Genomic DNA, 21165 nt, shown 5'->3' on the forward strand with positions numbered 1-21165 from the left:
TGAATACCGATTGCTTAAAAGAACTGCTTGGTTTTCCCATTCTTGTTTCCAGCCACTAAGCAGTTTATTTTTTGTGGGGGGAGGGGAATCAGCATGAAGAGAGTTTTACGAAGCTGAACCCATTATCCCCAGAGTAATAGGACAGTAGCTCTGGACTCTTTCCAACAAACTTGTAATGGGTTCCATAAGAGCTCTTCTTGAAGAGCCAATATCTTTATTATGGCCTCATCTTTGCAAATCTCTTGAGATTCCTTCCTGTATAGAGGACCACTGGTTGGGAACCAGGGCATCCTGCAACAGGCACAGGTGAGATAGCAATTAGAGCTATAAACTCTGAACATTTTAAAATCTTGGTCCGATATAAGTTCCCTGTCAGCACCTCCAGGCTGTTGCATTATGTCTGCTCCCTGACCATGGAAATCTCAATCCATGTGGTCATGGTTAGTGGCAGAGGGCATTTTCACCGGAAGCCAAGTCATTCCCAGCAGTAGTGGCATCAGTTTGAGGGACTACATAGGGATCCTAGGTATTCATTTATTGGCTTCAGAATGAGCACCAAGAAAAGGAGGACTTGTGGCACCTTAGAGACTAACCAATTTATTTGAGCATAAGCTTTCGTGAGCTACAGCTCACTTCATCGGATGCATGAATGAATGAGTGAATGCATGAATAAATGCACGATTGAGCACCGCTTCTCCAGTCAGACTCAATACCATCTTGAAGGCTCTCAGCAGCATACAGAAACTACAAAGTATTTTTCATTGTGCTCTTCAGTATGGCTGGACAACCCTTGGATCTCTTTCCTTATAAAATATTCTTACAGTTCTGAGCAAAGCTATACCAGAATGGTTGGCTTCCCTTCCCTTGGTTTACAGAGTCATTTGATCATGAAGTAGGTAATAAGAGTCCCGGAAACATTATGCATGTTTCAGAAAGTACAGTTCGGAGTTTGTAGGAGCTGTTTATGGAACAACAGTCTCAGAGAGTTGTATTGTCTTCCACTTGTTTATTCTAAATTAGCCAAGCATGAAAAGCCAGCGGCTCACTCTAGTTCTTAGCAATTTTGTCTCAAAGTTCTGGAGATTGTCTCTTTAGGCTTCCTTTGCTTGAGACAGAAATAATCTTAGAGATGTGACTTGGGAAGGGGTTTGGGGTATATGGAACATAGAGTGATAGAAATGTAGGGCTAGAAGGGACTGCAAGAGGCAGTCTAGTCTATCCCGCTGAGGTAGGACCAGGTAAGCCTAGACCTTCCTGAAAAGTATTTGTCTAACCTGTTCTTAAAAGCTTCCAGTGATGGGGATTCTACAACCTGTATTGGTAACCTATTCCAGTGCTTAACTATCCTTATAGTTAGAAAGTTTATCCTAATATCTAAGATAAATCTCCTGTAAGCCAGCTATTATTTGTCCTCCCTTCTGTGGATATGGGGAACAATTGATCACCATCTTCTCTATAACAGTCCTTAACATATTTGAAGACTGTTATCAAGTCCCCCCCCCCTTTTTTTTTTCTGAAGACTGAACATACCCAGCTTTTAAGTCTTTCCTCATCAATCATGTTTTCTGAACCTTTTTATAATTTTGTTGCTTTCCTCTGGATTCTCTCCAATCCATCCACGTCTTGCTTAGTGTGGCGCCAATACTGAACACAGTATTCCAGCTGAGGCCTCATCAGAGCTGAACAGAGCAGAGCAATGACCTCCTGTCTCCGGTTAATACACCCAGAATGATATTTGCCTGATGCATGCTGGAGATGAACCCTTTACCCTTCGAAAACATGTTTCTTCTAGAAACATGATACCAGCCCTTATTCTGGATGGAAATGTCTTTCTTTCTGTTTGGGTTGAACTCACCTTCAGTTCCAGTAAGTGCCGGTGTGAAGAGGTCTCCAACACTGAGTCATTCAATGATAATCTACTGTACAATGCTTATTTATAATAGTGCCTTCCATGCACAATATCTCAGCAAACTGTCTAAATAAACCCTACAGTCTTCCCGGGGCTACTCCATCTTAGAGTGAGAGACAGAAATTTGAAGTAGATTACATTTCAGTTTCCTTTCCAAAGCATTAAGTGCATCTGTTCAGTGCTCTGCCCACCAGCAGCCTCAAAGCCCATGTTTCAGAACATGCAAGAAGTCAGCGGTTCAGGATCATAAGATGCAATGTCCGTGCAATAAGGATGCAAAAGCTTGGGGAGATAAACAGAGCCTGTGCCTTTGCCAGTATTTGCTGTTTGTCAAGGAAGTATTGCAATGGAGGACTGATTGACTCAGTGGCTTGTCCGTGGTATATGGAGCCTTTTACCCTTTGGTTCCCAATTCAAATCCAGTCCTAGGCAGTAGTGATCAAAAGTGCTGGCCTATAGTATATGAAATGAGTTTGTGGCCTATTAGAACCAAGGAATTGTAAGATAGGATCATGTATATATGGTCCATCTAGTCCAGTATTCTGACAGTGGCCAGCCAGCTCCATATGCTGTACAGAAAGGTCCAACCTCCTCTCCCCACACACCATAATTGTCAGTTCTATACTAACGTGCCCATGATGATGGAAGTTTCTTCCTAGCTCCAGGAAGTTAGTGGTTTATGTCCTGAAGCAGGAGAGCTGTCATCCCTTTGTAAAGCTTTATCATGAGAAGTGTAACAGCTGCTTTTCTTTTTAGTCAGACAATGATCTAAACCTTTCTCTAGTCCAACTAAGCGCTTTGCATGTATTACTTTGTCCATGTCTTGTCTCTGACCGTATTCTAGTGAACAGCTGCCTGCGTCAAAACCCCACCATCATGAATGATGTTAGCTAGCACCCAAGTTGGCAGTCTCATTAAAGAGGCCAAGGAGAGACTGAATCAACCCTCCAAATCAGGGCTGAGGCACACTGAGCATCCTGTTCCCGTTTTGTGCCTAGTATAGGACTTTGCTCACCTGAGCAACCAATCCAACACCTTTCTCCAGCACTAATGTAACAAACCTTAGTTGTACAGTCTTGAGAACTGTCTTTGGTGGCCAGCGGAATCCCTGCAAAGCTGTGTTCTGTCCTGGATGAAGACAGAACCACAGAGCCTATTGCATTCTGACTTCCCAGATGCCCTCGGACTGCTTTTGAATGATGTATTGATTCTTTTCTTTTTTACTTTTATCTTTTTATGTCAATAAGGGGCATGAAGTCCTTTTGATAAACCTCTGAATTGTGTTGACCTCTCTCTATCAGAGAAGCTGTTACCAAATCCCCTAACTAAATATATAATTAATCATTAGAGCTAGTTAAGCAGAGGCATTCTGTAGTCTGGCAGTAACACAAAGAAGTGGATGTGCAAGTTTACAGGCCACCTTTGGAAATGTGCCCTTTACAGAGATAAGAGGAGGTAAATCCCATCTGTTATTGCAGATTGTTTACAAGCACTTTGGAAAGGTCTAGATTCCCGGAGCACTATGATTCTGTGTGCTAAAGCTCACCAGCAAAACAACTTCTAGCTAATGTGAACTGGCTGAAGGAAATCGCGGAACCAAAACCAAGTACATTTAAATCTCAAATGTGAATCCATTTCCTATACGAAGGGCTCAAGCTAAGTCCCTAGGCTGGGAAGAAGTGAGAGCTGCTCTCTCCTGCCATAACCTGGATGTGGCAACCTGAGACTAGGATGTGCTAGCCCAGTTGTCTCTTCCCAGTCTGCTGATTTTAAAAAGCTGCTGTTTTAAGGGCTTGTCTACAAAGTTATACCACTTTGACCATCCCAGTATAGTTAAAGCTGTACACCCCTCCTTATAGAGGTGCTTTATACCCGTAAAGCTATTCCCATATGAGAAGGGGGATAAGCTATAAGCTATCCCCACTAGGCGCTGTGATAACTATTTCACTTAGGGCATGATGTTTTTAACCTAAATCATCATACAGGTATAAAGTCTGTTTGGAGACACTGCTTTGTGACATTGCTGCCTGAGGAGTGAATGAAATCTCAGTGACGAGATAACTGGCTCTGTGGATGAGGGGAAAGCAGTGGACGTGTTGTTCCGTGACTTTAGCAAAGCTTTTGACATGGTCTCCCACAGTATTCTTGCCAGCAAGTTAAAGAAGTATGGGCTGGATGAATGGACTATAAGGTGGATAGAAAGCTGGCTATATTGTCGGGCTCAACAGGTAGTGATCAATGAATCCATGGCTAGTTGGCAGCCGGTATCAAGTGGAGTGCCCCAAGGGTCAGTCCTCAGGCCGGTTTTGTTCAATATCTTCATAAATGATCTGGAGGATGGCGTGGATTGCACCCTCAGCAAGTTTGCAGATGACACTAAACTGGGAGGAGAGGTAGATACACCGGAGGGTAGGGATAGGATACAGAGGGCTCTAGACAAATTAGAGGATTGGGCCAAAAGAAATCTGATGAGGTTCAACAAGGACAAGTGCAGAGTCCTGCACTTAGGATGGAAGAATCCCATGCACTGCTACAGACTAGGGACCGAATGGCTCGGCAGCAGTTCTGCAGAAAAGGACCTAGGGGTTACAGTGGACGAGAAGCTGGATATGAGTCAGCAGTGTTCCCTTGTTGCCAAGAAGGCCAATGGCATTTTGGGATGTATAAGTAGGGGCATAGCGAGCAGATCGAGGGACGTGATCGTTCCCCTCTATTCGACATTGGTGAGGCCTCATCTGGAGTACTGTGTCCAGTTTTGGGCCCCACACTACAAGAAGGATGTGGATAAATTGGAGAGAGTCCAGCGGAGGGCAACAAAAGTGATTAGGGGACTGGAACACATGACTTATGAGGAGAGGCTGAGGGAACTGGGATTGTTTAGTCTGCGGAAGAGAAGAATGAGGGTGGAGATTTGATAGCTGCTTTCAACTACCTGAAAGGGGGTTCCAAAGAGGATGGCTCTAGACTGTTCTCAGTGGTAGCAGATGACGGAATGAGGAGTAATGGTCTCAAGTTGCAGTGGGGGAGGTTTAGGTTGGATATTAGGAAAAACTTTTTCACTAGGAGGGTGGTGAAGCACTGGAATGCGTTACCTAGGGAGGTGGTGGAATCTCCTTCCTTAGAAGTTTTTAAGGTCAGGCTAGACAAAGCCCTGGCTGGGATGATTTAGATGGGGATTGGTCCTGCTTTGAGCAGGGGGTTGGACTAGATGACCTCCTGAGGTCCCTTCCAACCCTGATATTCTATGATTCTTTTTCTGCTTCTCTGACTCCAGCAGCAAAAGTGTCACATATGTGGGGTGGCTCCACACAGCCTTTTCCTCCCTATGCAGGGGTTTAAGGGATCCTTCTGCAGAGTGTCAGTGACGAGTGTGGCAAGGAGGGCTCATCCTGAGAGTAAAGCAGGACTGAGAATTAGGAGGTCTGGGGGTCTACTCCCAGCTTTGCTACTGAGTGTCTCAGTGGCGTTGGTTATGTTGCTTAATGTATCCAGGCCTCAGTTTCACAGCTAATATTGACCCACTTTGTGGAGAGTGGGGACTGTGTGATTCGGTGATGTTTGAAAAGTGCTTAGAGAGACCCTTTGATACAAGTACAGGGTTGACATTATTTGATATTTCCATCCTCCCCTCCACCCAATTTCAGGGTCACATTCCCTTTCATCCCACATTTTCTCCTCAATTAAAGCCCTCCCCGTCTAAAGAAAAATGTTTGGGCATGATCTCTGCACACGAGGTTTCTCCATATGGCCAGTTGCACAGCTGGAGTCTCTAGAGCAGGGCTCGGGGGTTTTTTTGTTTTTGTTTTTTTACTGTTTTTAAGTGCAACAGCCAAACCATAGCACGTTGGAAATAATCAGGTTAATTACTGACATGAGCCCCTTTCATAGTGACTCCAGCATGTAAATATGCTTGTCTGATGCACCTAAATATCCTGAGCCATATTTTCACTTCATTCACACAAGAGGCTTTATCCTGTAGACAAATACAAGTCTTTTAATTGGAGGGACAAAATCAATACCCATGCAGCTCTCATATGCGGTACTTTCTATCCTGCTGGGTAATTTTAAAAATAGAGTTTACATTGTAGCCACCCCAAAGTCCTGGAAGGAATAACAGTCCCTGAAAACACTGAATCAAGTGAGCATCAGCGGGAACAGCTCCAAATCATGACCTTAAACTGGGAGTGAGCTCAGCCCTTCTGCCTGCTGCACCAATCCTCTGACCTGGTATCTGTAGCTATTGGACCTTCTCCTCCCTTTGTCTCCATCCTCCACTGTCAGAGCCTTCAAGCATAGATGCTGGAGCTAGGGGCGTTGGGGGTGCAGAAGCACCCCCTGGCTTGAAGTGGTTTCCATCATATACAGGGTTTACAGTTTGGTTCAATGGTTCTCAGCACCCCCACTATACAAATTGTTCCAGCACCCCTGCCTTCAAGGGGTCTTCAAGTTACTCCCCCCAGAAAAGTTCCAGAACTTGGAGCTAATTTGTATGCTGTATGTACAGAACTCTATTGATAATTGTGGGAACAAAGCAGAAGGCTGATTAGGAATTCTGCACCTTCCCCCCCCAGGCAGGAAGTAACTGTTACTGACATGGCTACAGAGGAGAGCCAGTCCCCCCTCTCCCTCCCTATCCCCACCAAGTATCTGTGAGGTCCCCAGACCTTTGCTGGTGCAGCTTTACTAGTACAGCTATGAGACACAGCCCATTCTGTTTCTTTTCTTTGGTGGAAAAGTGGGCCAAATTCAACAGTGGTATAATGACAGGTTTCAGAGTAACAGCCGTGTTAGTCTGTATTCGCAAAAAGAAAAGGAGTACTTGTGGCACCTTAGAGACTAACCAATTTATTTGAGCATGAGCTTTCGTGAGCTACAGCTCACTTCATCGGATGCATACCGTGGAAACTGCAGAAGACATTATATTGGTTAGTCTCTAAGGTGCCACAAGTACTCCTTTTCTTTTTGCAAATACAGACTAACACGGCTGTTACTCTGAAACCTGTGTGTATAACAGCCGTGTTAGTCTGTATTTGCAAAAAGAAAAGGAGTACTTGTGGCACCTTAGAGACTAACCAATATAATGTCTTCTGCAGTTTCCACGGTATGCATCCGATGAAGTGAGCTGTAGCTCACGAAAGCTCATGCTCAAATAAATTGGTTAGTCTCTAAGGTGCCACAAGTACTCCTTTTCTTTTTACAGTGGTATAAGTTATACAGCATGTGTGAGCCGATAGGGAGCTGCATAGAAGTGCTAAAGTTGTGTAACTGGCATTCAGTGTGTGAGCAAAGCGAGCATAATTCATACTAAGGGGTAGCAGGGGGAAGTATAGCAGGAACAGTAACTCCACCAGAGAGCTGTAGGATTAAATACAGGAGGAGGATTGCTTAATCTTACATCCTGGCAGTGGTTCCCAAGCCTGCTACACTGCACTCTTCTACCCTCTCTGCATGTAACTTACATTTATTTTGCTCACCAACTAAATAGCAAATTGGTGCAAGTTACACAACTTTACCAGTTACAACAATCTGTAACCTCCATCCCCATTCCCTCACTCCTGAATTGGCCCAAAAGGGCTGTGGGAGCTGCACCTGCTTCCATCAGGACTGTTTTGCCTAGTGTATTTACATAGTGAAGGGCTATATGTGAACATCTCTCTCTTCTCCCTCACCCCCTGTTGGCTTAAAGGGGGCGGAGAGCACAGCGAAGGACAGGAACCATAAATGAGCAACATGTACAAAAGTACTAGTATATTGATCTTAACTAATCATTGTGCTGGCCCTTGTTTCCATAATTCTGCATCATTGATGTAAGTGAGTTTTAGCAACGAGTACATAAGTGTAGAGGAGTTTTCGTTTAAAATGAGAAGCACACCTTACTAGAGAAGGGCTCCGAAACAGCTAGTATATGTCCAGCCACTGTACTGGCAGCTTTCTTGTTCTCCATAATCATAGAACATCAGGGTTGGAAGGGACCTCAGGAGGTCATCTAGTCCAACCCCCTGCTCAAAGCAGTACCAGTCCCCAATTTTTGCCCCAGATCCCTAAATGGCCCCCTCAGGGACTGAACTCACAACCCTGGGTTTAGTAGGCCAATGCTCAAACCACTGAACTATATCACAGCCTTCATTTAAAAAAACAAGTCTCTGGCTCTTATGGTCGCAGAAAATTTTTTTAAATCTAATGCCTGTATTTCAAAATGTCCATTACTTCACACTCACTTCTGCAAGTGGTAAAGGGGTAATGTCTGTGGGCAGCAATAGAACAAGTAGCAAAAGGAGCCCAGGAGGAGTATGGTTGGAGATGGGGGTTTCTTTGATCTGTCTAGGAGTGCAATAAGTGAAGCATGCTTTCCAGAGTTGCCATTAAACCTTTGTCATGCTGCTGTGTTTAAATCAGATGAATTTACAACTTTTTATATGTGCTTTGTTGTATTATCTGAGCTATTTTGTAACATACAAGTATAATCAGCAGTAACGTTCGGCTCCTGGCAGAGGCACCAGTAATGGGGAAGACAGGTATAGAAGCGCACACACAGTTTCAGTGTAGGGTTGAAGCAGTCTTTTAGAGAAACTGCAGTGTGCTGAACCATTCAAATTTAATTTGCTGGTATGACTGCGGTCCCAGAGAAGATATTCATACACCCTGGAGGAGGCAAGGATAGAAGGTCTTTTGGCTTCCTCCCCAGTGTCACCTGGCCATTTAATCTCTATACAGTTAACAATATTCCTGTTCCTCGGGTTATTCTGGATTTTTGTATTTAATCCAAGAGGTTTGGGTGTGTTATTGCACATTAAAAAGAGGCATGGTAAGGTAATCTCATCATGTTTCCCTGTAACAGATTCTACTAAATCCAATTTGCAAATCATTTGAGATTCTAAACTGCTCTTTGAAAATCGATGGGTGGAATTGGCTCTAAATCCCGCCAGTGCACTATGTAATTGCAGAAGAATCCTGGTGGCCTTTAATTTTAGGCATCCAGCCCTTTGGTCAGTGTTAACGGAACACAAACACACTTGTAATTCTCCCCTGTTCCTGGTGTGTCATATTGCCCAGACACTCCAGTGCAGAGTCTCATGTGTGCTCAGGAGGCTGGGTGAAAAGGAGCAAGAGGAGCCCATTTGCCAGTTCTGCTGCTCAACGAATATTAATATTTAGAGGCTTGTTTAACCAAAGTTCAGAGTCTGCACATTTCTCTTGATGGAGCCTCTTTGGCTGAAGCCTGCTAACCCATCCCTTTCCCATTATGAGCTAATACATTCAAATTAGATTTACAATTTCATGGCACTGTCAGTAACGGGGTGGTGGTGGTGTGATGATCTCCTGGGGGCAGCCTTTCAAAGCACTGTGATCAAATCTTACAGGAGAAGGGGCAAAGTTCAAGTCTGCAAATCAGTGCTCAGTGAAAGGGCGGTTCCTTTTCAGGCATCTGTTTCTAAATATAACCACCTGAAAACACAGGGCCCTAAAGATTTTAGACTTTCACTCCAGGGAGGAGATATGGGCCTCCTGGGCAGCTGATTCAGGAGGAAGGGAGAGATTCATAATGTAGGGCTGGTGAGATGGTGCCGTGCTGCCATTAAAAACAGACAATTTCATTTGGTTTGTTCTACTTATTTGTTTTAGCTAGTTCTGTTCCAAGTGTGTTAGTTTATATTCTGCCTGGGGCTGAACCGTGGGGACAGGCTGCCTTGGCCCCTTCAACAAGGTAGCCATTCAGATCACTGGCTTGTGATTGGCAGCAGGGAGTTTTTGTATGGTAAGGGGGAAGGGAAAAAATGACTGTAAAGTCCCCCCTCATTGCAGACTTTCTCCCTCCCAGTCACAGTCCAGTTCCACTGATGTGTCTATAATTTATTACCCTATGGTTTAGAAGGAATTATAGCTCAAAAGAGCCATTGCTGGAAGCACGGCCTGTCATCTGCTTTGACAACACTGTTTGGGCTGCTCTTATAACAGGCTGCCATCAGAAGCCCCTGACTTTTCCTGTTGCTTTGCACTGAAGACCTGGAGTCAGAGATGCGCTGACATCAGATGAGGCACTGTACAACAAGAACTTAAGGTTTCCTTGTGTGCCTGCTATCACAGTCTTAATAGCACTTTATCTGTAAGCAAAGAGCCACAACATAAGAAGGGGCTAAGCTCAAGGCATTGAAGGTGCTCAACACCTCTTTGGATTTGGCCCACCATATTTATAGTAGATTATAAATTTAAAAAAATTGTTCTGTAAATAATGTCACCTGAGGCTTCTTTTCTTTTTAGCTTTGCTTTGGTTTTTTGGTCATTTTTACCCCTTGTAAAGGTGAGACATGTCGAGGGCAAAATAGAGATAGACATTAGGATACAAGTGAGAGCAGGGCATATTGTGGCCATGAACTGGCAAAATTTCTCCTCATAACTGCCACTGCACCTCAGTTGTGATCTGGAGCTTCCTCTCACTTTGCCCTTCCCACCTTGAGCTCCCCACAGGGCTCCAGCAATGCCTCCTCCTTCATGACCTACATCACTCTATATTATTCCATACCAGTACCTCTTCTGAGAAGAGACTTTCAGTTGTTCAAAACTGTGGGGGGGGGGGTTGTGTTGCTGACAAAAGCCCACGAAGAACTAATCATAGAATCATAGAATATCAGGGTTGGAAGGGACCCCTGAAGGTCATCTAGTCCAACCCCCTGCTCGAAGCAGGACCAATTCCCAGTTAAATCATCCCAGCCAGGGCTTTGTCAAGCCTGACCTTAAAAACCTCTAAGGAAGGAGATTCTACCACCTCCCTAGGTAATGCATTCCAGTGTTTCACCACCCTCTTAGTGAAAAAGTTTTTCCTAATATCCAATCTAAACCTCCCCCACTGCAACTTGAGACCATTACTCCTCGTTCTGTCATCTGCTACCATTGAGAACAGTCTAGAGCCATCCTCTTTGGAACCCCCTTTCAGGTAGTTGAAAGCAGCTATCAAATCCCCCCCTCATTCTTCTCTTCTGCAGGCAAAACAATCCCAGCTCCCTCAGCCTCTCCTCATAAGTCATGTGTTCCAGTCCCCTAATCATTTTTGTTGCCCTTCGCTGGACTCTCTCCAATTTATCCACATCCTTCTTGTAGTGTGGGGCCCAAAACTGGACACAGTACTCCAGATGAGGCCTCACCAATGTCGAATAGAGGGGAACAATCACGTCCCTCGATCTGCTCGCTATGCCCCTACTTATACATCCCAAAATGCCATTGGCCTTCTTGGCAACAAGGGAACACTGCTGACTCATATCCAGCTTCTCGTCCACTGTCACCCCTAGGTCCTTTTCCGCAGAACTGCTGCCTAGCCATTCAGTCCCTAGTCTGTAGCGGTGCATTGGATTCTTCCATCCTAAATGCAGGACCCTGCACTTATCCTTATTGAACCTCATCAGATTTCTTTTGGCCCAATCCTCTAATTTGTCTAGAGCCCTCTGTATCCTATCCCTACCCTCCAGTGTATCTACCTCTCCTCCCAGTTTAGTGTCATCTGCAAACTTGCTGAGGGTGCAATCCACGCCATCCTCCAGATCATTTATGAAGATATTGAACAAAACCGGCCTGAGGACTGACCCTTGGGGCACTCCACTTGATACCGGCTGCCAACTAGACATGGAGCCATTGATCACTACCCGTTGAGCCCGACAATCTAGCCAGCTTTCTATCCACCTTATAGTGCATTCATCCAGCCCATACTTCCTTAACTTGCTGACAAGAATACTGTGGGAGACCGTGTCAAAAGCTTTGCTAAAGTCAAGAAACAATACATCCACTGCTTTCCCTTCATCCACAGAACCAGTAATCTCATCATAAAAGGCGATTAGATTAGTCAGGCATGACCTTCCCTTGGTGAATCCATGCTGGCTGTTCCTGATCACTTTCCTCTCATGCAAGTGCTTCAGGATTGATTCTTTGAGGACCTGCTCCATGATTTTTCCAGGGACTGAGGTGAGGCTGACTGGCCTGTAGTTCCCTGGATCCTCCTTCTTCCCTTTTTTAAAGATTGGCACTACATTAGCCTTTTTCCAGTCATCCGGGACTTCCCCCGTTCGCCACGAGTTTTCAAAGATAATGGCCAATGGCTCTGCAATCACAGCCGCCAATTCCTTCAGCACTCTCGGATGCAACTCGTCCGGCCCCATGGACTTGTGCACGTCTAGCTTTTCTAAATAGTCCCTAACCACCTCTATCTCCACAGAGGGCTGGCCATCTCTTCTCCATTTTGTGATGCCCAGCGCAGCAGTCTGGGAGCTGACCTTGTTGGTGAAAACAGAGGCAAAAAAAGCATTGAGTAGATTAGCTTTTTCCACATCCTCTGTCACTAGGTTGCCTCCCTCATTCAGTAAGGGGCCCACACTTTCCTTGGCTTTCTTCTTGTTGCCAACATACCTGAAGAAACCCTTCTTGTTACTCTTGACATCTCTTGCTAGCTGCAGCTCCAGGTGCGATTTGGCCCTCCTGATATCATTCCTACATGCCCGAGCAATATTTTTATACTCTTCCCTGGTCATATGTCCAACCTTCCACTTCTTGTAAGCTTCTTTTTTATGTTTAAGATCTGCTAGGATTTCACCATTAAGCCAAGCTGGTCGCCTGCCATATTTACTATTCTTTCGACTCATCGGGATGGTTTGTCCCTGTAACCTCAACAGGGATTCCTTGAAATACAGCCAGCTCTCCTGGACTCCTTTCCCCTTCAAGTTAGTCCCCCAGGGGATCCTGGCCATCTGTTCCCTGAGGGAGTCGAAGTCTGCTTTCCTGAAGTCCAGGGTCCGTATCCTGCTGCTTACTTTTCTTCCCTGCGTCAGGATCCTGAACTCAACCAACTCATGGTCACTGCCTCCCAGATTCCCATCCACTTTTGCTTCCCCCACTAATTCTACCTGGTTTGTGAGCAGCAGGTCAAGAAAAGCGCCCCCCCTAGTTGGCTCCTCTAGCACTTGCGCCAGGAAATTGTCCCCTACGAGACCACCAAACTTGTAACCCAGCTATTCAGAGGTGAATGAGTAGCTAAGAGTCACAGGCTCTTCTGAGTTTAAAATTGGAGGCTTGTTAGTATCTGTTTCATCAGACTCAGTACCTCAGCACCAGTCAGGATGCAGCTACAGGTATATTAGATAATTAAGTCCAAAGCGGACTGCAAAGAGTTACCCAGTTTTGTGAGATCCATTTGTAACTTGGTGACAAAATGGCAGATGAAATTCAGTGTTGATAAATGCAAAGTAATGTATATTGGAAAACATAATCCCAGCTATACATACAAAAAGATGGGGTCTAAATTAGCTGCTACCACTCAAGAAAGAGATCTTGGAATTGTGGATAGTTCTCTGAAAATAGCTGCTCAGTGTGCAGAGGCAGTCAAAAAAGCTAACAATGTTAGGAACCATTAGGAAAGGGATAGATAATAAGACAGTACTATCATAATGGCACTACATAAATCCACGGTACACACCCACACCTTGAATACTGTATGCAATTCTTGTCATCCCATCTCAAAAAAGATATATTAGAAATAGAAAAGGTACAGAGACGGCAACAAAAATGATTAAGGGTATGGAATACCTTCCATATGAGGAAAGATTTAAAAGACTGGGGCTATTCAGCTTGGAAAAGAGATGACTAAGTGGGGATATGATAGAGGCCTATAAAATCATGAATGGTGGGGAGAAAGTGACAAGGGAAGTGTTATTTACCCTTCACATAACACAAGAACCAGGGGTCACCCAATGAAATGAATAGGCAGTGAGTTTAAAACAAACGAAAGGAAGTATTTCTTCACACAGTGCACAGTCAATCTGTGAAACTCATTGCCAGGGGATGTTGTGAAGGCAAAAGTATAACTGGGTTCAAAAAAGAATTAGATAAGTTCGTGGAGGATAGGTCCATCAATGACTGTTGGCCAAGATAGTTAGGGATGCAGCCCCATGCTCTGGGTGTCCGTAAACCTCTGACTGCTAGAACCTGGGACTGGATGATAGCAGATGGATCATTTGATTGCACTGTTCTGTTCATTCCCTTTGAAGCATCTGGCACTGGCAACTGTTAGAAGACAGGACACTGAGCTAAATGGACCACTGGTCTGACCCGATGTGGCTATTCTTATGTTCCCATGTTCTATGAAAGGGTGTTTCCTGCTCTTGTCTGTGTCTGAGTAAAGGGGAAAAGGGACAAGATTTTCTTGGGGAATGAGATGCATCATCTGTTACAATGGCAGGAGCCAGAATTTGAGAGAGGGCAGTAGAGGTGGTTTTTGTAACATGAGAGAGGCTAGGTGTTCGTGGTAAACTACATTTGAATTAACGATCTAACAACATCAGGTTTCTCAGTTCTCTGCAGCTCTGACCCTTTCCTTCACAATTTACATGACCATGCCGCTATGGAAGGACTTGGAGATTTATGCCACCGTGATCTCAGATGAGAAAGGGATTAAGCGTCATGCAGCTTGATTGATGCATCACAGCTGATCAGCATGCAAGTGCCTATTTGCAATCTATTCATACCTCTGATCCGTTTTCCACTCACGTGACATGCTGCAGGTGCTTCCTGTATGCCTTAGAGGGGCAATGTCTTTGTGAGTGAGATGTGTTGTATTTAACTTCTGGATGAGTTTCCCTAAGTAGGGGCTGTTAATTCATTAATGCACCCTCCACTAGGCCAGGTGGGTGTGGTGTGACCCAAGTTGACACAGTTTCCGTAATTAACTTGAACATCTGGGGTTTGATCACAAAGTTAAGTCATTCTACATTCATCTCCATGGTCTGTCTGTAGTGGAATAGCAGGGAGAGGCGTGGCAGGAGGGTGGAACTGATTTTACTGCCAAAGTAACCAATAAATTTGAATATCTTCCAAGGTGGCCAATCCCTACATTTTTTTACTTCTGTCTGGCTGCACCAGAACCAATGATTCTGCATGGAGGAACGAAGGTAGAGTGCCTCTACTCTGAAAGAATTTGTTGGGGTTGCCTGTTGCGGAACTGCAGCTTGGAAATGCACTGGAGAACCTTGGAAACGATGCAAATGTGTCCAGAGGCAGACACTCAGTTGGCTTGTATTTTACCAGCATTCCCTAATGTCAGAAGAAACAGTGTTTAACAGGGAACATCGGATGAAATCATGGAACAGAGTCTTCTCTGTGTCTGAGGTGGGGGAGGATTTGTTCAGAGAAAACACAAGCCATTGGCACTCACACGGTTTGAAGACAGCACTTTGGTGGTTGGAGGTAGGGTGACCAGACAGCAAGTGTGAAAAATCGGGACAGAGGGTGAGAGGTAATAGGAGCCCCAAATATCGGCACTGTCCCAATAAAATCGGGACATCTGGTCACCCTAGTGGATTTCTCTTTTGTTTTGGTTTTAACTGATCCCTTGATCTGAATCTTCACAAAGAGTTAGATTTGAAGTTGGCGCAAAAGTTCAAGATGGTATTTCTTTTCTGACTCACTTCTCCTGGGCGATTGATGATGTCAGAACGACTTGTCACTAGCTTTGCTCTGGTGGTGTATGTGAGCAGCAGAGCCCAGCCATCAAGCTCTTAATTATGTATAAGATGTGGATCCAAGGATTGTTTGTAAATGGTATACTAGGTTCTGGCCACTTGGAGGATTTTGTTGGAGAGATGAGGGACTTTGATTTTATATAGGCCTAGGGCAGTGGTTCTCAGACTTTTGTACTGGTGACCTCTTTCACATAGCAAGCCTCTGAGTGCGACCCCCCCCTTATAAATTAAAAACACATTTTTATATATTTAACACCATCATAAATGCTGGAGGCAACGCGGTGTTTGTGGTGGAGGCTGACAGCATGTGACCCACCATGTAATAATCTTGCAACCCCCTGAAGGGTCTCGACCCCCAGTTTGAGAACCTCTGGCCTAGGGGCTTCCCTCTTCCACATATTATCAGCTAGCAAGAGTGAGGAGCTTAACAAACATCTGAATCTGCAGACCCTGACAGAATGGATCAATCTGACCCCAGGCTGGTGATCATTGTGGGACTGAGCAGTTTTATCTCGTATGTCTTTTGTGGGAGAGAATAATACACCAAAACTGGGGAAGAGAATCCTGCAGCATTGGAACAGGAGAGCAAAAAGAGCTGGAGTCTTACTGGCGTGAAGGCAGTCTGCTCTGGTCTATACATTCACATCAAGCTGGGCCATAAAAGGTCAGAGTAAGAATTCATCCCAAATGAGGGAATTAATGTGTCTAGTGCTTTGAAGGTGTAAAGTATTCTGAAAAAGTTCAGTGTGCATAGAATCATAGAGCTGTAGGTCAGGAAGGGACCTTTAGAGGTCAAGTCCACCCCCCTGACAGGGGTTTGTCCAACCTGTTCTTAAAATCTTCCACTGACGGGGATTCCACAGCCTCCCTTGGAAGCCTGTTCCAGAGCTTTGCTTCCCTTATTGTTAGAAGGTTCTTCCCAATATCAAACCTAATGTTCCTGACTGTTCTCGGCTTCCCATCCTAGGCTCGAGATTGAACTCTGAGATCTAGGAAGTGTCACTTACCTGTAGTCTGACCTCCCTTCATGGGGCCTTGTGCAGGAACTTCATCTTGAAATCCCAGAGCTTTGCAATGGCATAATTTCTCAGTGCTGGACTTTTCACTCCAGCACTCAGTGCAACTTGAGCAATAAGCTTGTCTGAGCAGATCAGCAGAAGCAGTTTGAATTAGCTTCTGAATGGCAAGTCTCATTCAGGCAGCCTCTGTCCTCTTTGCTGGCTGTGATCCTTAGGCTGGTTTCAGAGGGTCTCTCTCACCTGAAAAGATGCATCAGAAGCTGATTGCAAATGGGATTCTCCTTTTTCCCATTGCTTAGTTAGAACAGTAATCCATATGGGGTGGGGGAGTCTCTCTCCTCCCCCTGGACTCTCTGACTTCTTCTGAGCTCCCTGATGTCACTCCAGCCTTTCCCGGCAAAGGTTAAGGTGGATGTTTGAAATAATATTGGTCTTTCCCACTGTTGTCTCCTCCCTGGTCCTGAACGTCGTCAGTCAGAAGCGGAGTCTGGAAGATATGAGGGTAACATGCCAGATCCTCTGTGTGTGTGTGTGGGAGTATCAGGGAGTACACTCTCTGCTTTGGTAAGTGACGTGGGAATGTCTGCTTTTCCAGAGGCTCCCAGCTGACCAACCTCCCCTCATCTGCCCTCCCCATCCGTTGCACAGCTGTTTTTATAGCTTGGAACATCAAAAAAATTGGACAGGTCAGATCTCTGCATATGTCTCCCCTCGAGGTCTCTTCTGATTTCACATTCAAAACCCTTCCAGAAAAGCAAAATCCCACCATTCCACTCATTTCTGTCCAAAGCATTATCCCACACTCCAGGTCCATATCCCAACCCTGCATGGTGGCAAGTGAGATTTTGGACATAAAGGTGGAAGTCGTTGGGTTTGGGGCAGGGAGAAGGCTCAGCTGCTGGATCAAAGGACAGAGATCCAGCTCCTAGTGGCTTCTCAGTTGATATTTCTGTTAGCAAAACCTAAACCAGATACCTTGTCTGTTGCCCAGCCAATACATGTTTCCTACGGTACATTTACTACTATGTTGTCCAGTCTAGTTTGAAATTTCTTAAGCAATAGGCTTTCCACCATTTCCCTTGGACGACTATAATCTTGCAATCTATTGAAGCCCAAGTTGCTGTATGCAGAGGAGTATTAAAGCATGACTTGTCTCTGTCCAGTCCTTTTGCCAGGGAGTGGGGGAAAGCCTAACTCTGAGAATTGCAGAGCTTGCTTGTGTCCACTTTCCTGACCATTGGGATAAGAAAAACATTATCTCCACCCTCTGTCACTAAACACTGCTATAAAACAAGAACCTTATAAATCAGTGACAGTGTACTTGATGGTGCAAGTGGTCTCCATGTCTGAGTCAGTCTGAAAGCAAGCAAGAGAGTAAATCTCTCTCCAGTAACTGTAAATTGGTGGATAACATGCAACTTGTTTCTCTGAAAGATGCAGGAAAGCAGGATAATCCAATCTCACCCAACTCCTTAATACAATTAACTCACTCTTCATTAAGGTTTGGAGTCTGGGAACAGATCATTGTTACAGGATAGAATCATAGAATATCAGGGTTGGAAGGGACCCCAGAAGGTCATCTAGTCCAACCCCCTGCTCAAAGCAGGACCAATTCCCAGTTAAATCATCCCAGCCAGGGCTTTGTCAAGCCTGACCTTAAAAACCTCTAAGGAAGGAGATTCTACCACCTCCCTAGGTAACGCATTCCAGTGTTTCACCACCCTCTTAGTGAAAAAGTTTTTCCTAATATCCAATCTAAACCTCCCCCACTGCAACTTGAAATGGTCTCCTGCTGTTACTTTAATGCTCAAGCAAAGCCAAGACATTTATTTTCAACGCAGGAGACATTGACATTGATCTTGTACAATGTTCAGCTGCTAGGTCTTTATTTCTGTTATCTCAATTGACTGATGTCCACTACTTATTATATCATGTGGCTGTTGGAGCGGTGCAGTGATAGCTACTCCTTGTGCTACTGGAGACCTGCATTCTGGTTGGATTACAGAGCAGATATAGATTCGCTTCAGCCAATCAGAAGCCATCTTATTAATAAAAGTATAGGTGTTTTTAAAGTGCAGTATACTGTTCTTTTCAGCTAAAGTCTTATTTTGTTAACTGTATTAATCACCCAATCACGGTCAGCCATCTAGCAATTGGACAGGCTGGCACAGATTCCATGCGGGATAATAAGTGAGGCACCATAAGTGAAGAGCTTATACTAAAAGACTTGGCGTCAGCATCAGTGGATCTGATTGTGTGTGTCATCTTCAGCATGACAGGAGTATTGGGATCCATCTCTTGTGTGTATCTGGGAGGTGGCTGAAAAACAGTTAAATAAAGAATATTAAGGGTCGTAGAGGCTTTGTGTCAAGGTTCTGTAGAGCATTAGTACAAGGGTTGTTTGATTGGAATGGGCTATGAGAACTGTACACCTGCTGCAATGTGAGAGACAGGGTGACTGACAGAGACAACGCTTTAGTATACTGGAAGCATCTCATAGCCTGCAATGAACATCCAGAGCTGTTACTTTCTTTTAAGCATCATTATAATTTCAACAGCCAGCCACTGTTTTGTTTTTTGTTGTCATTTTAGAATTCAAGAAGCCAAGCTTAGATATGAGCATTCTCTAGCAGGCCAGTGTTGCTACAGCAGTGACACTAAGAGGTTTAGAAGGGTCACCCTGCTCTCATGTTCAGTGCTAAACCACAAATGCGTTCAATTGCAATTATGCCTGAGAAATAGGCCCTGCAGAGAATCTTTGTTCCCTGTCCCTGCTCCAGCCCAGCATACTCTGTGTCTGCTAAGGCCTTTGCATTTTAGAGCTCTTATTTGGTTTGTCTTTTTTAAAGAGTTCCTGTCTGTTTCCATAATCCCTATAATCTGTACCCCTCAACTACAGGCTGCCTGGGGTTTGAGCCCAGCCAACACACAATTTAAAAGCCTCCAGTTTTCACCAGTAGGGCTCAATCTCCCTCTGCTGTGCCACCTTCCGTTGGGTTACAGTACCAGGGGAGAAGAGCATCTTGTCACACCTTCTGGGAAAAGGGGAAGGCGGGCCCACCTCAGTGAATAAAGCTGTGTCTGTATTTGATTTTTTCCTCTTTTTCCGCCACTATCAGTGCAGCTTCACTGGCGCTAGAAATGGTAGGAGTGTGAGTACACACACTTCTCAACCAGCATGTCCTCTGGACCTACTCAGAGAAGGCATAGCCAATGTGGTTATTAAAGTGCCGGTAGCCACCAATACTACCAAAAGCAGGAATTCGGTGTTTGGATCTGGAATCAATGTTTTTCTAAATGATCTGCTCTAGGAATTATTGTAGGGAAGTTCTATGTCCTGTGTTATACAGGAGGTCAGACTAGATGGAAACTACTAGTTTATTAAACAAGTTGAGGCCTAAAGGTCTGTGTCAGTTTTTTACATTTCACAAGGATCTTTTATTGTTCTTGGTGTAGCTTAGCATTAGCGGGAAGGTCGTATTTATTTCATTGACTAGTTTTTCTAGGGAGACTGGTCTTTTGCAGGAAGAACTAGGTTAGATCATGAGAGGGAGAGTCAGGAGACCTACGCTCTATTCCTAACTGCTGTTGTCTCTGTGTGACCTTAGATAAATCACTTAACCCTGCCTCAGTTTCCCCACCTGTTCACAGGAGGTAACGTTTTATGTACCTTTGTAAAGTACTCTGTGACCCTGAGCTGGAGGTGCTGTCTGTGTGCAGAATATGAAGATACAAGCAAGCATTCATGTAAATCAGCTACATCTGCCTGGCTCATGGAGAGTTGCCAATGCAGCCTTTAGTGTTGCCAAGTTTGTGCATCCTTGAGCTAAATGAACAAGCATGTTATTTATTTAGGGCTTAAGAACTAGCTTGGTATTTCATCAATTGATGGCCCTTTATGCCACCACACTGAGCTGACTTTTAGGAGTTAATCACACATCCTCACTAAAGCAGGGGTCTGGTAAGTAGGGCTGGGAAGGTGGTGTGGTCAAATGCACTAGCTATCCCAACTCACTGTTCATCAAATCCATCTCCCCACAAGCATCCCTATTACAAGGCAACTTGTAATTGATTACAAAATAGTGTTTTTCAGTATTGGTGACTTTTGATTTTACATGTTGGCGAAATTGTGTCTGAACTGTTGCAACAAGGTCAGTATAACAGGGTGGCTCACCCCTTATGGGCTGGAGCTAGCCAACCTTGGATAGACTGAGCCATGCTTGGAAAACATTGGGATGACTGCCCTACAGAGTAGCAGGAGGCTGCAATGAAGGGGGAAAGCTCAGGAAGCTGTGGCAGACTCCGCTGAAAGTGAGGAAAGCGCTCCAGGTAGGTAGGTAGAGACCCTGACCAGGCAGGCGAGGGACTGCAAAGGCCCCAGGCAGCAAGGCCTTAGAGGAAGAAGAGAAACCTTGGCTTGTGTGGCTTTATGAATGGACTTTGTTTTGGGGGGCTGAGTTTCAGTTACAGTTTCTTTTATATTAATAAACAGTCCCCAAGGAGCAATATTTTTTGACCAAGAAAAAGCCTGAAGTGAAGTTCCTTTGAACAGTCCAAGAGGGGAAACTGAGACAGGCTGCCTGTAGCATGATCCTAGGCCATGAGGGGGTGCACGGGATGCAGCTGAGCCAGACCATTATACAGATAGGCCTGAAAAAATTCCTTCCTCCTGGCAGGGCAGGCAAAACCCCAGCCACGGTTCATGCTGCACAAGGCATTTCTTACCTTCTGGAAAGCGGCA

The 21165-nt window shown here is 44.8% G+C and overlaps 1 protein-coding gene across 4 annotated transcripts in view; it reads left to right on the top strand.

Moving 5' to 3' along the window:
* The window catches only part of SPECC1 (sperm antigen with calponin homology and coiled-coil domains 1), a 177473-nt gene that overhangs the window by 148347 nt on the left and 7961 nt on the right, over positions 1-21165 (top strand). The gene's annotated exons all lie outside the window — the stretch shown is intronic.

Source organism: Caretta caretta, chromosome 17, assembly GCF_965140235.1.
Source record: "Caretta caretta isolate rCarCar2 chromosome 17, rCarCar1.hap1, whole genome shotgun sequence".
In the NCBI taxonomy this organism is placed as follows: domain Eukaryota; kingdom Metazoa; phylum Chordata; order Testudines; family Cheloniidae; genus Caretta; species Caretta caretta.